This window comes from Triticum dicoccoides, chromosome 3B (assembly GCF_002162155.2).
Source record: "Triticum dicoccoides isolate Atlit2015 ecotype Zavitan chromosome 3B, WEW_v2.0, whole genome shotgun sequence".
Taxonomy (NCBI): domain Eukaryota; kingdom Viridiplantae; phylum Streptophyta; class Magnoliopsida; order Poales; family Poaceae; genus Triticum; species Triticum dicoccoides.
In genome coordinates this window covers 776,056,852-776,064,633 of record NC_041385.1, presented here as the reverse complement: position 1 = coordinate 776,064,633, position 7,782 = coordinate 776,056,852, and the positions used below count along the sequence as shown (strand labels likewise).

Below are 7,782 nucleotides of genomic sequence, written 5' to 3'. Positions count from 1 at the left end.
GGTGCGCGCGCCCCGGGGAGGGGAGCTAGCCGGCTGTAGGAAGCCAGCCTGGCCTTAGGCCGGCTTGGGGAGGCCAGGCCGCCTTCGGATGTCTCTCTGACCGAAGGGGCCCGCCGCCTCTGGGCCGTACCAGCGGCCCGTCGTGGATGGTGTCATGATTCGCATGGCAACAGTGCCTCGCCGGACAGGAGATGTCCGCCCTGTACGGCGTACTGTAGCCATGCTTGTTCCGAGATTCGGGGGTGGCAGGGTCCACTGTAGCCATGCCCCGTCTCGTCACTGTTATGGGGGGTTGACTATAGGGTGCGGCCCATGGCCGCCTGCCATGGGCCGGCTTTCTTGGAGTCGGCCCTGTTGTGGCGTCCCCCGAAGATTGTTTACGGCCGGGCCGCCTTCCGCTAGTCGGCCTAGGCGATAGCCGGCCGGAAGAAGACGGCCCCGTGTCTTGGGCGCCTCAAGGCTCCGTCGGCCTATTGTTTTTTCTGAGGGCCAAAGGGAGCCGGTTAGGCTACCCGTGGTCATTTACTCCGACAGGTATGGAGGAGGAAGATAATTACCACCCGTTCTTGCGATGTCAATTTGGTCGCGATCTGTATCTTGCAATGGCCAAGCTTTGGAAATTGCCTGCAATTGATTCTGTGCTTCCCACTGGAAAGGAATGGCTCCTTCAGATTCTAGCTCCACTTGGTGAGATTGAACGATGTATGATGTTGCTAATTTTCTGGAGAAGTTGGTATGTCCGTAATGAGCTAGTGCATTACAAACCTGCGCCCCCCATGCATGTGTCCATCAGGTTTCTTCAGAAGTATATGGTTGAGCTTATGAGTATTAAGCTGAACTCTCAGTTTGATCCGGCCAAGGGGAAAGAGATCATTACGTTTGACTCTGCTGCTAAATTTTCTAATGCTGCCGAGCCAGCGAAGGAACCCGCTTGGTTTCCCCTGTACGAGGCTGGGTTAAGCTAAATACAGACGGCTCCTTTGTATCAAATACTGTTGCTGGTGCTGGGATGATTCTGCGAAATAATGCAGGTACCATTATATATTCAGCTTGCATAGTATTATGGTCCTGCAGAGATGCATTGAAGGCGGAGTTGTGTGCATGTATGAAAGGACTCTCTTTGGCACTATAACAATCTGATCTTCCTATAACCATTGAGATGGATTAGAGCATGGCCGTGTCTATGATTACTGGTCTACGCATCCGTGGTGAATGAAGTTAAATTCATGATGAAACTTCGGCAGACTTGTATTACTCTTGTATCTCCTTCTTAAAATAAAGCGAGTGATAGATTAGCTAGCTTTGCTAAAGTACAAGGTCGGACTATGACTTGGTTATGGTCGGGTCCAGTGGAGGTTGTGGAATTAGCCCATGATGATTGTAAGGACTTTGTGACTGAGTAATACAAGTATTTCTCTCGCAAAAGAAAAAAAAAGCGCCGTCCGCGACCAATGCATGGTATCGTGACCGTGGCAAGCGTATGTTAATGCATCAATGATTGCGAACCAACCTGTGGTTGGATGGTTAGAGGGACTGTGGTATCTCTAGCTCACCAGGGTTCAAATCCTGGTGCTTGCATTTATTTCTGGATTTATTTCAGGATTTCCGGCGATGCGCATTCAATGAGAGGAGACGTTCCCGTCGATGACGAAGGTGCCTATGGTGACTTCGTAAATTTCAAGATGATATGCCGGCTCAGTCTTTCGGAGGTGCTCATAGGGGTAGGGTGTGCGTGTGTGCGTTCATAGGGGTGAGTGTATGCGCGTGTATATGAGCGCTTGTGTCTGTATTGATGTTCAAAAAAAAAATGATCGATCCCTTGATCCTCAAAAAAAAAAAGATCGATCCCTTGGAGGCTTGGACACAGGCACGCCGCACAGCAGGTTTGATACCGTGAAACGCATACGCGACCGGGCAGGCACACGAGCTCTCTCTTCCCATACGAATCACGCGGACGCGTTGGCCCTGGACCGGATCCTATCCTTCTTCAACTTTCCGTCAGAGGGGAAAACGGGCTATATATACAGCAGCGGGTTTGTTGGATCGTATCTCATAACCGCAGACCATGCATATTCCGTGACAGAGAAAGATGACCTAGCTACATACGCCGCCATCACACCGCCTGCTTTGCTCCTACTAGGACCGTAGGACGGACCGAGAGCTCTCAGCCGGCGACCATGGCCAAGCCCGCAGAGGCAGAAGCGATGGCTCCCCTCCGTGCCCTCCCGGAGGAGATCGTGATATGGGAGATTCTCGTCCGCCTGCCCCCTAAAGACCTCCTCCGCTGCCGCACCGTCTGCCGCGCCTGGCGCAGCATCACCTCCACCCGCGACTTCCTCCTCGCCCAACATGCCCGCCAGCCCGCCCTCCTCCTCCTCGACGACTGCACCAACTATGCGAAAGGCATCTCCGACTCGCTAAACATCGTCTGCTTCGACCATCGGGCAGGGGTGGCCACCCCCGACCAGCTCCAGCCCGTCGCCCGACTTACTGCCCAAACCTCCTTTCATCTAGATGCCGCCTTGATGATGGTCGACTGCAGAGGCGACAATATCTCCTACTATCATCCGGTTGCCTCCTGCGATGGCCTCCTCATCCTCTGCGTCGAGGACAGCGGCTTCTTCATCTGCAATCCGGCCACTCGCCAGTATGCTCGCCTCCCGTTCCCTTTGGGTCATGTGTGGTGGCTCCTAGGAATGTACCCTCACCCCCCTACCGACGAGTACAGACTATTGCTCTACTCATACAAGCGTATCACAGACGATGAGCGTCAAGATGCGTGCCACGTCTTGGCATTGGGCTCCGGCCATCCACCGAGGCATATCGGGTTGCCAGATGCAATTATGCTCGGATTAGACGAGTAGACGACCCTCATGTGCTATTCCGTGGTAGCCTGCATTGGTGCACATCTGATTATGACGGAGAATGCAAAACGATAGGGGTGTTCGACACCAGATCTGAATTGTTCCGGGAGATGCGTACTCCCGTTGTTGCTTGCTGCGTTGACCTGTTTGAAATGGACGACATGTTTGGCGTGGCCATCTTTGATTGTGAGAAAATCATTGATATATGGGTGTTGCAAGATTATGAAAGGGAGATATGGGTCTTAAATCGCAGGATTGAATTGCCGTCTGCAGAGATCAGGGAGCAGTGTGATAAGTATGACACATACATTCGGTCGCCGTTTTATGTGACTGTCATGCCAGGTGATGGTGAGTGGCTCGTGTTGGTCAAATTTGCCGATTGGCTACTTCGGGTTGGCATGGATGGCAAGTTGGTCACCACTTTCCATCGCAAAGGATTAGATCATACCTATTTTCAGCTTAAACAATCTCTTGTTTCGCATACCTTCTTTCATACACTAGAGGATTATGTTGTGAATGCTCCACCTTTTATCTGAAGGTTGTTGTATCCTCAAGAGCTGCAATATGTATGAACTGGATCCAGTATAAGCTACCAGCTTGTTTGTTGATGCATATTAATCACGAAGCTATGACTGTTATATAGTTGCATGAAATCTATGCTTGTGTTGATATCCTTCCATACCGAAGAAAGCGACTAATGTGCATCTGATTTTAAGATTATCAAAAGTCATTTTGATGCGCGTTTGAAATATGTGCTATCTGTTCGATCTGTGTGATGTTTCTTTTTTCCTGGACTGAAGAATTATATTGCTCTTTTATCTATTGGTCTTTTTATTAGTACTTGCTACTTAATTAGCAATCCAAGCGTGTTGTTTCCTTATTCTAAGCTTGTTCTAGCTGACTAATAAATGTGTGGCAGTCAGTTTATCCCCCTAATTTGTTTTCTGGTGAGTTTTACCTGATGTTTAGAAGAGGCTGTTGCTAGCTAGTTCACTTGAGCGCGTGCATATTAGATTCCGTGAAAGAGGAAGACCTAGACCGACCTCCGGCGCCGTCACAACTCCTGCTCTGCTCATGGGACAGATCGATCCACAGCTCTCAGCCGGCGACCATGGCCAAGGCCGCAAGGGCAGGAGCGACGCCTTCCCTCGGTGGTCTCCTGGAGGAGATCGTCATCTGGGAGATCCTCGTCCACTTGCCCCCGAAAGCCCTCCTCCGCTGCCGCGCCGTCTGCCGCTCCTGGCGCAGTGTAACCTCCACCCATGACTTTCTCCTCGCTCACCACGCCCTCCAGCCTGCCCTCCCCCTCCTAGACAACGGCGATTATATAGACCTCATTAACGACTCTATAGACATCTGCTGCTTGAACAATCGGCCAGGTCTGGCCGCCCCTGACCAGTCACCAGCTCCAGTCCGTCGCCTGATTGAATCTGGGCGGCGACTTCGCCTACTCTCATCTGGTTGTCTCCTGTGACGGCATCCTCATCTTCTGCATCGACGACAGCGACCTCTTCATCTGCAATCCGGCAACTCGTCAGTATGCTCCTCTCCTGCTGCCTACGGATCGTAGTTGGACGCTCCTGGGATTGTACCCTCACACCCCTACCGGTGAGTACAAACTACTGCTCTACTCGTACAAGCCTAACCCAGACAATGACGATGAGCTAGCACCCGGTGGTGAAGTTTCGTGCCATGTCTTGTCATTGGGCTTTGGCCAGCAACCGAGGCGCATCGAGCGGCCAGATGTGATTATGCCGGAATTTGAACATCATGTGCTATTCAGTGGTAACTTGCATTGGATCCCGTCACATGAAGACATTGAAGGCAAGATGATAGTGTTGTTTGACACCACATCTGAGTCGTTCCGAGAGATGCGTGCTCCCGTTGCTGACAATGCTGACCTATTTGAGATAGACGGCAAGCTCGGCATGGCCATCTTGGATTTTGTGCCGACCATTGATTTCTGGATGTTGCAAAACTACGAAAGACAGGTCTGGGCCTTCAATTGCCGAATTGAATTACCTGTTGCAGAGATCAGGGGGCAATCCAATAAGTATGACGGTCCATTGGATTTGGATGTGGTGGTCGTGTCTGGGGATGGTGGGTTGCTCGTGCTGGTCAAATTTGCCGAGTCGCTACTTGGGGTTGGTATGGATGGCAAGTTGGTCGCCACGTTCCATCACAAAAAAGTTGATCCTACTTATTTTCGGCTCAAGCAAACTCTTGTTCCACATAACTTCTTTCCAACACTAGAGGGTTATGTTGTGAATGCTCTGCCTTTCATCTGAAGGCTGTTTAGTGGCCTGATGCTTCTTGGCATCCTAGATGTGTGTATCCTCACGAGGATCTGCAAGATATATTACTAGCTTCTTTGTTGATGCATATTGCATTCTATTTCTAACCATTTGAAAATATGTCTTCTTTGAGTGGTTATATTCTACCATGCTTTGTAACCTTTGCCTTTTGAAGGGGTCAAAATCATGCAGTTAGCCATGGCCAGGATGGACGTGGCTCCCCTGACGTGCCGTTGGCACACTGACAGGTGGAGCCAGGCCCACACGTCAGTGGCCCCACGTCAAGGGTGTAGTATGCCAGACGATCCCGCTCCGGCCAGGATTGTGAAAACATATAAGTGAAAATGAAGAAGAAAGTTCTGAGAAAGGCTGAACTTTTGTATGATGTATAGAAAAAGGAACGACCGTATCAAACGAATTCAGTGCTTCAGCTGATGATTCAACGGGTTCATGATAAGCTAGATTTGGATCCACTCTGATTGACTTTTTTGCCATTTGTGCGCAAGGAGAAATACCATCGGTGCATAATGTGGACATGTAACATGACATTTTTCTCTTTGGATGCCATTGGGCCAAAACCCCTTTATCTTAAGGATATCATAAAATTAAGTAGTGAACCAGTTCATACTTAACAATTTTCCCTTGGAAATACTAGTAGTGAACTAGTGATGATGGACGGATTTATATCTTTGTGGACAAAAAATACTGGGAAAAAAAGCTGTGAAAAAAATACTGGAAACAAAATTAAGTTTTAATGTGAAAAGATGCACACCTTGTTGTACCCTTTGAGCCATCCCTATCCAGAAATACTCCCTCCGTTCTAAAATAGATGACCCAACTTTATATTAACTTTAGTACAAAGTTGGGTCATCTATTTTGAAACGGAGGGAGTAGAAATGAAGCATCCTCACAACAAGTAATACTTTCAGTTATTTCTTTTCCAGTTGCTGCTCAATTTGCTTGCCTGTCATCAAAGGTTTTTCGCATTACTGATCGCTATGATAAAATCTGCATTACTGGCAAGTCATATATGCAATATCTTAACACACAGCAGTCAGGCTTACAATGTTTTCGATAAGTGAAAAACGAAGATGAATAAGGTTCAAGATAACCTGGACTTTAGGTATCATATATAGAAAAAAGATCAAAGGTATCGATCGATCAATCAAAATCAATGCTTCAGCCGTTGATTTGTTAGGTTCCCGGTAAACTAGATTAAGATCCACTCTAATGGCCATTCGTGTGTGACAAGGAATAGCACCGGGGTGGAGTTTGTGCATGTCATGCATCACATATCTTTTTATCATAGTTGTGGAGTTGTGCGTGACAAGGAATGGCATTAAAACCACTATATGAAATGGCATCCACTAAATTTTCCCTTAGAATTGCTAGTGCACTGGTAACTAGTGATGATGGGTGGCTTACAGCTCTGATAACATAAAAAATGGACAAATGGATGATTTTTTTTAAAAAAGAGCATATCACGAATAACATGAGTACCTTGTCTTATCCTTTGAGCCATCCCTGCACAGGACAACTTTCTTGGCAAAAAACTGTATATTCAGTTATTTCCCTTTCAGTTGATGCTCACCATTTTTATTTCACTGTCTCTTCAAAGTTTCTACACTACCCATCATTACCAGAAAGTCAATATTAATGCACACTGCCGATAAACTTGGAAGATTCAGTACAGTTCTGCTGTATATCTTGCAATATACCTCTGCAAACATACATGACCGGTTCACTGCAATATCTACTCTTTCAGGAAGAGAAACAACTATATGCAATATCTTATACGCACCGTGGTTAATCTTAGAAGACCCAGTATAGTTCTGCTGGAGAACTTGCAATACACTTCTACAAACTTCATGTTTTTTCAGTGAAATGAGCAGAGGTTGTGCGACGTGGCATGAACGTCTATACATTTGTATTCGTAAGCTTAATATTGCTATCAAAATCAGAACTAAGTACGAGACTATTGTTCCTACTCATACTTATTGGCCAAATAGCAGACAGAACGACACATGTTGATTGCAGAGTAGTGACAAATACTAAAGAATAGAAGACGGTAAAAAGGCATGCACTAGCTAGATGAGATGTACTCAAGCCCATCTGAATAATATTGATTGGTCATACATTTCCATACCTCATAAGAGAAACATAGCTTTCCATCATAGAAGTTGTACCCAGTGACGATAATACAAAGATCAAAGCACAGGGGGATCATTGCTCTTGATCATGCCCCCCGTTCAGTGCAGGTGAAATAGGAGGCCAGATCATCATAAAGAGAGAGATATGTATGTGGTTCATACCCGGACGAATAAAACGATGATCAGAGGTTCTAAGACCCAACTTACATGACCAATTGACTGCAATATCTACTGTTTTGGGAAGAGAAATAAATAGCAAAATACTATACGCACCACAGTTAATCTTAGATGATCAGTGTAGTTCTGCTGGATAACTTGCAATACACTTCTGTAAACATCAGAATGTTTTCAGTGAAATGAACAGAGGTTCTTAATATCCAACTTACGTTCCGCAGAATCTAGTGTTCTACAATGTGGCATGAACATCTGCACATTTGAATTGCTTCGCTTAATATTTTAATGAACTCGGAACCA

The 7,782-nt window shown here is 46.9% G+C and overlaps 1 pseudogene; it reads left to right on the top strand.

The window, feature by feature from the left end:
• The first annotated feature begins 2,177 nt into the window (after positions 1 to 2,177).
• On the top strand, positions 2,178 to 3,419 carry LOC119279989 (annotated as a pseudogene).
• Positions 3,420 to 7,782: the final 4,363 nt, after the last annotated feature.